The sequence below is a fragment of the Pongo abelii genome, chromosome 14 (assembly GCF_028885655.2).
Source record: "Pongo abelii isolate AG06213 chromosome 14, NHGRI_mPonAbe1-v2.0_pri, whole genome shotgun sequence".
Taxonomy (NCBI): Eukaryota; Metazoa; Chordata; class Mammalia; order Primates; family Hominidae; genus Pongo; species Pongo abelii.
This window is the reverse complement of record NC_071999.2, coordinates 31533783-31540673: the sequence shown is the minus strand read 5'-3', so window position 1 is coordinate 31540673 and position 6891 is coordinate 31533783. Positions and strand designations below refer to the sequence as shown.

General features: G+C 37.2%; 1 protein-coding gene across 4 annotated transcripts in view; it reads right to left on the bottom strand.

Moving 5' to 3' along the window:
• The window catches only part of WASF3 (WASP family member 3), a 131180-nt gene that overhangs the window by 71004 nt on the left and 53285 nt on the right, over positions 1–6891 (bottom strand). For 3 of the 4 annotated variants that reach the window (XM_063714871.1, XM_002824105.6, XM_063714869.1), the window contains one exon: positions 4632–4729. The gene's annotated coding sequence lies outside the window, so the exon portion shown is untranslated. Of the gene's footprint in view, positions 1–4631; positions 4731–6891 lie in introns of those variants that run through there. The other variant, XM_063714870.1, reaches the window with a different exon arrangement.

Below are 6891 nucleotides of genomic sequence, written 5' to 3'. Positions count from 1 at the left end.
AATGAGATAGAAACTATTAATATTTCCATTGTATAGGGAAGAAACAGGCACTAATAGTTAAGTAAACTTGACAGATATCACAAAGCCAGTTTATGCAGTGCCTGAATTCAACCCCAGGCAGCCTGGACTCAGTCCATGTCCTTACCACTCACCAAACAGCCTCCACTGAACAAAGCAGCAACACACCAACTGAGTTGTTTGGGTTTTGTAAGATAAATATTCAAGAATACATCTAAAATGAAATAACTATGAGTGATAAAAATGAAAAGATTAAAAATATACACCAGGCAAACGCTAACAACAAAAGGGAGTCAGGCTCTAAGACACAAGAGAAACTAAGGTGAACGCAACAAAAACGGATGGAGGAGAAGACACTTACCATAATCAATTGGTAAAAAAACCACTAAACATGACAACTATGAACTTTTATTATCCTTTTGTAGAAGACCCAACATACTTTTCTCAGAAACCAACAAAGACCAAGATTTGAATAATACAATTAACAAGTGTTAATTGATAGTTTTTTAAAATGTTATACATAAATGTGAGAATGCATATTTAAAAAAGAAAACATGCAAAAGTTGTAAGAAAAAAGCTATGAATTAGGTCACATAAAAAAGTTCACTGCAATCACACAGAAAATTACAATCACACAGTAAGCACAATACAATTCAGTCGGAAATGAACACGTAAAAATCAAGGGATGTTGGTAAATTGTCTCCAGCATTTTCATCATTGAATCTCAATCTGGCCCTATTCTGGCTTCTGACCTTGTAGTACTTCAGGTAAGGCCTTTGACTGCACCCCAGGGACAACGAGTCAATACTGATGAAAACTGGAATGGCAGATCTCCAGCCTCCAGAAATAAAGAGCTGACCATCCCAGCCATGCAAACATATCCACTAATTAGGGGTCTTCTGTCCTGCACAGGTACTGACTCATGTACAGCTCCCAAAAAAGAGAATACAAACTAAGTGCCCTGCCAGAAAATGGAAGAAAAGGAAGAAGATGACAAAGAGTAACTACTTTTACGGGGGTTGGGGAAAGTGCAAAAAATAAAACCAAAAAATAATCCCATATGGTTCCCAAAAATTTCACTCTGGGGTAAAAAGGAAAAAAATGCTATTAAAATGAATAAAAATACAAATCATATATCTGATAAAGATCTGATACAGAATATATAAAGAATTCTTGAAACTCTGTAATAAAGTATCCAATTTCTTGAAATGGGCACAAGATTTGAACAGACACTTCACTAAAGAAGTTATGCAGATGGCAAGCAAGCACATGAAAAATGCTCAAAAGCATTAGTCATTAAGGAGAGGCAAATTAAAACCGCAGGAGATATGACTGCACACTGATGAGAATGGCTAAACTTAAAAAGACTGTTCATACAGAGTGCTTATGAGAACATGAATAAACTGTAACTACATCCACTGCTCAAGAGAAATAAAATAATCTTTGGAAAATGGTTTGCAAGTTTCTTAAAAAGTTAAACATACACTTATCACACGATCCAGCCATTCTACTCCTAGATATTTACCCAAAATACATAAAAGCATGTGCCCACATAAAGACTTGTACACGAATGTTCATGCAGCTTTATTTGTAACAGCCAAAAACTAGAAACAATCCAAGTGTCCATTAGCAGGTGAATGGATAAACAAACTGCATTACATCCACACAGTGAGGTACCATTCAATGGTAACATGGAATGAACTACTGATACATGCAACAAGAGATGAATCTCTATGCTGAATGAAAGCCAGATGAAAATACTACATACTGTATTATTCCATTTACATAACATTCTAGGAAATATAAACTTATCTAGGGGGACAGAAAGCAGACCAGCGGTTATCTGAGGGTATGAGAGAAACAAAAGGGAAAGATGACCAAGGGCCATGAGGAAACAATGGTCACCAGTTCAACTACATTGATGGTATCATGGGTGTATACATATTTCAAATAACTTATCAAATTATACATTTTAAATAAGCATAGTTTACTGTATGTCAACTATTCCTCAATAAAGCAGTTTAGAAATGAATCTGTGGGCCGGGCACGGTGGCTCACACTTGTAATCCCAGCACTTTGGGAGGCAGAGGCAGGGGGATCACAAGGTCAGGAGATCGAGACCATCCTGGCTAGCATGGTGAAACCCTGTCTCTATTAAAAATACAAAAATTAGCCGGACATGGTGGTACGTGCCTATAACCCCAGCTACTCAGGAGGCTGAGGCAGGAGAATCGCTTGAACCAGGGAGTCAGAGGTTGCAGTGAGCCGAGATTATACCACTGCACGCCAGCCTGGTGACAGAGCGAGACTCCGTCTCAAAAAAAACCAAAACCAAAACAAAAATAAAAAAAAACGAATCTGTGGAGACAGATAATCTGAGTATGACAAAGTAGGAGATCACTGAACATTGATTTAACACGTACATTCTAACATGAAGGTCAAGTAAAAACAAGTCGACTGTTAGCCATACACAGGACTAAATATCAGGATGAAAGAAATGAGACAGGAAAGACACATTTAGCAACCAGACACACATAGCTCCAAAACGGTACTCAATAAAAGGCCACCTCTGATGGGCATAATACAAACACCAACGGAAATGCCTAAGAAAAAGCACTCCTCCTAGAGAATTCCCTCATCAAAGAGAATCTGCCTCACCAAGCTAATCAGAGTGTGCCACCTACAACAGTCTGAACACAGCGCTTCTTCAAAGGGCCTGGAAATGCAGCGCAGCAGCAAAACAAGCAGATGGCGTGGCAAGCAGAAGCCCCGAGTTCTTCAAGAGCTGAGACCTCCATAAGCCCCAAGTCCTTATTCTAAATATGAAAGCAGTAATATCTGCCTGGTTATCTCAAAAGGCTGTGGTGAGATGACACACCTGAAAGCCCCCCAAAAACTATAAAGTGGAACACAAATACTAGACAGTATCTGTGTTAAAAAATAAATGCTCACCTGACAAAAAAATTTAACTATCTCCCCTCTTCACATTAATTGGATAGGAAGTGAAAGAAGCCATTTATCAGAACTACAATCAGCCTGTAACCCACCATGACATACAGGAAAAGCCCAAAAGCTATTTAACTTTTATTTTCTAACATAAGCATTTAACACTATAAATTTCCCCTTAAAGTAGTGCTTTAGGTGCACTGCATATATTTTGATACATTATGCTTTCATTTTCATTGAATTTAAAGTATTGTGCCTTGTAAGCTCCTCTTTAACCATGGGTTTTCAGGATGTGATCATTAATTTCAAAATATTTTGGAATTTCTTGGGTATCTGATACTGATACTTGGGTATCTGATACTGATTTCTAGCTTAATTAAACTGTGGTCAGAGAACACAGATACATTCCTGAAAAATTACACAGATACATTCCTGAAAAAAGTGAAAGTATGGAAATCAAGTTCAATTTTCCTATGGCAAATTAATATGTAATGATATGCCCAAGGTCAAGGCAAGCTAGGATCAGAGATCAATCTTCCAGCTTCTAATTCTGGTATAATGGCCTTTCTTCTACCTTATGTTCTCTTGCAATATCATCTTAAAACCAAAAGATGTGTTATTCTCTCCGTCCTTCCAAAAGAAAAAAGAAAGAAAGAAAGAAAAGGAAAATTCCATATACATCCTCTCATTTGATTTTTACAGTTCCATAAATCAGGCAAGACAGATGATAGTATTCTGCATATGAGGAAAGTGAAGCTCAAAGAAATAACTTGCCCTACTAGTCTGCTATGTCTCATTGCTCCTTAATTACCCCTTAAAATTAGAGCAAGACAGCTCACTGAAATCCATAAATAATTCAAAAACCTCATTTTAGCCACTATCACGATCACCACCACCTCAGTTCAGAGTAAATTATAGTAAAACTGACTAGGTTTGCTTTTGGTTTTTTGGGGTTTTCTTGAGATGGAGTCTCGCTCTGTCCCCAGGCTGGAGTGCGGTGGCACGATCTCGGCTCACTGCAAGCTCCACCTTCCGGGTTCACACTGTTCTCAGGCCTCAGCCTCCCGAGTAGCTGGAACTACAGGCACATGCCACCACACCCGACTAATTTTTTTGTGTTTTTAGTAGAGACGGACTTTCACTGTGTTAGCCAGGATGGTCGCGACCTCCTGACCTCATGATCCACCCACCTCGGCCTCCCAAAATGCTGGGATTACAGGCATGAGCCACCGTGTCCGGCCAACTGATTAGGTTTAAGTTTTTAAATCTTGACTTCTCATACCCATTCATTACTAGAAAGATTCAGATAACAAAGAATTGGTTAAATTCCAGGAAAGAAAAAGTAAATGGGCAAAAACAGAGGGAGGAAGACTGAGATCTCAGCTTAATAAGTCATAAACTACATAATCATGTTTTTCACACAAAAAAATTAACATGGAAGTGAATGTATCAAGTTTTTTTCTCTTTCAATGTCCTAAACTATTAATTAGGATCTAAAGCTCTAAAATATTACCTGCTGTTAATATTTATATATTAAAGCATATTAATATTAAATATTTAATATTCAAAAATATTAAATATTTTATGCTATTTCTATTTCTAATTAAATTTCTAAACTACGTTACAGAAATTAAATGGCTTTAAGGGTAAAAGGCACACACTCTTACCATGTAATCGTTGACTATGGGTTGCAGAAATTCCCCTCAAGTAGCATCACCACTTTGGCTCAGTTATCAGTAGTAGTTAACAGCAATCAAAACTAAAACTATAAAGAAAAGAAAAAAAAATTAATTACCAGTAGGCAAAATGCATTCAAGTCCTCAAGAAAGTCTTAAATTCAAATTTCACATTTCAACAATTTCAAGGGAGCTCTCATCCCTGAACTAGTTCTTTAATTATTTTAAGTAAGGAGCTAATAAGGTGTGTGAAATCCTGTATAATTCCAACCCCCTATCCTGAAAAACCTCTGAAATTAACTTCAAGGACTCACAGTAAATAATAGCTGAAGGGCAGAAAAACAAAAAGTCAAGTCTAAGTGTATTCAACTAAACTGCTCAATTCATTTACTCAACAACACATGTATTTTATGTTTTGTTACTGCCTACAGACTGAATCAAATAATAGTAATCATTCACATAAGAACTGTACCTAATAAGAGCATTTGTATCGATTTTTCCCATAACAATATTCAAATTCAATAAAAGTCTTGGTGATCATTTTATAAATATTCTAATAGTAGCTACAGGGATAAAATAGTAACAGATTTAATAACTGCCAAATACACCCTAGAAGGTGTTTCCAGGACACTGGACATTAACAGCAAGGCTACAGAGCAAACTGATCAATGTTGTATACCAATGTGCTAGAGCTATGAGGTAACAAGAAGCATGACATAGTTTCCTACTCAGAATTATGGTCTACTTGGGAAGAATACATACAAGAAAATTTTAGTGAACACGCATCCATTCACTCAGCAAGACTGTACCAAGCATCTTGTAGAAGCCCCTCTTTAAACACTGAACACATAAAAATGAATAAGAAAATGCCTGTTTGTAAAGGTACTCAGTCTTGTGAGGGTAACAAATAAATGCAGATAATTTTAATACAATAAGGTAGATGCAAGAAAGCGAGAGAACAGCGGCCCAGAAGTGGGGCGGGGTGCAGCTTCAGGAAGATCAAACAAGGGTGGGAGGCATCAAGCTTGGGAAAAGAGGTCCAGGCATGAGAAAGCAGATAACTGTGCCATTTCATTATGGAAGAAAAGCAACTTTGAGTCTACTAAAAGGAATTATCTGCACCCCCATGAATTCTATGTAGGCCAGTAGATTCTAAGAACTCACATAGTTAAGACCGCAACCATCCTTTTAACAGTACAAAAAAAAAAAAATAGAATGATCATTCAGCGATACTCCATTTTATACGTCCTATTTTAAACTTATTTAAAACTAAAGCAGCACACAATTTTCTTCTCTTCCTTTGGAGCAGCTGTACTGCATGCTCTTGATGCTGAGTAAAAGAGAAAAGTGAGCTTTTTCCTAAGTAATATGCATAAGTGATCACCTTATTTCCAAATACAGAAAATTATCCCTGGGTTTAGATTATCCAGGCCTAATTTTACCTCTACTAGATGAGCTGATTCGACTTGATGATTTTGAGGGTAACCAGCACTATACATTTCACTTAAGAGATGGTTATTCCAGCTAACTATGCCTAAGGACAAGGAAAATGTCCAACATCGTATATATTTTCTGGATGACCATTTATGTTTAAGAATCACGTGTTAACTCTTCCTTTGTGAAACACAATTATGAATTTTCCCATTTGTGTGAAAGGCTATGGACTTACTATTTTTGTTATTAGCTATTATTGGTAAATGCTTTACTCAGGTCTAAGCATAGAGCTAACACGTCATATACATTTAACTTAGTCCTCACAGGCAGGTAATATTTCCATTTAAAAATGAAGAAATTAGGATCAAAAAGTGAGTTTTTTAGGATCACACAGCTAGGAAAAAGAGGAGTCAGGATGAGTCTGACTAAAAAGCAACTGTTCTTGCCAGGCATGGTGTGGCTCACACCTGTAATCCCAGCATTTTGGGAGGCTAAAGCAGGCGGATCACGAGCCCAGGAGTTTGAGACCAGCTTGGGCAACATGGCAAAACCCCATCTCTACCAAAAAAAAAAAAAAAAGGAGTAAGTAAGTAATATCTACATTGGATTGTCTCCTTTTGGACATGGACACATGCATTTTTCTTTGCTGCTGAGCTACTAACATTTCTAACATAAGTCAAGAACCATAAAAGTCTTGAAGAATTAACTAGACTTTGTGAATACGTAGCCTCATTTGACAGTGGAGAGCATATCAGTAACTCCTTTGAAGTCACAGGTTAAGGCTGCTAAGTGGAAACACAGCACCTCTACTATGAGG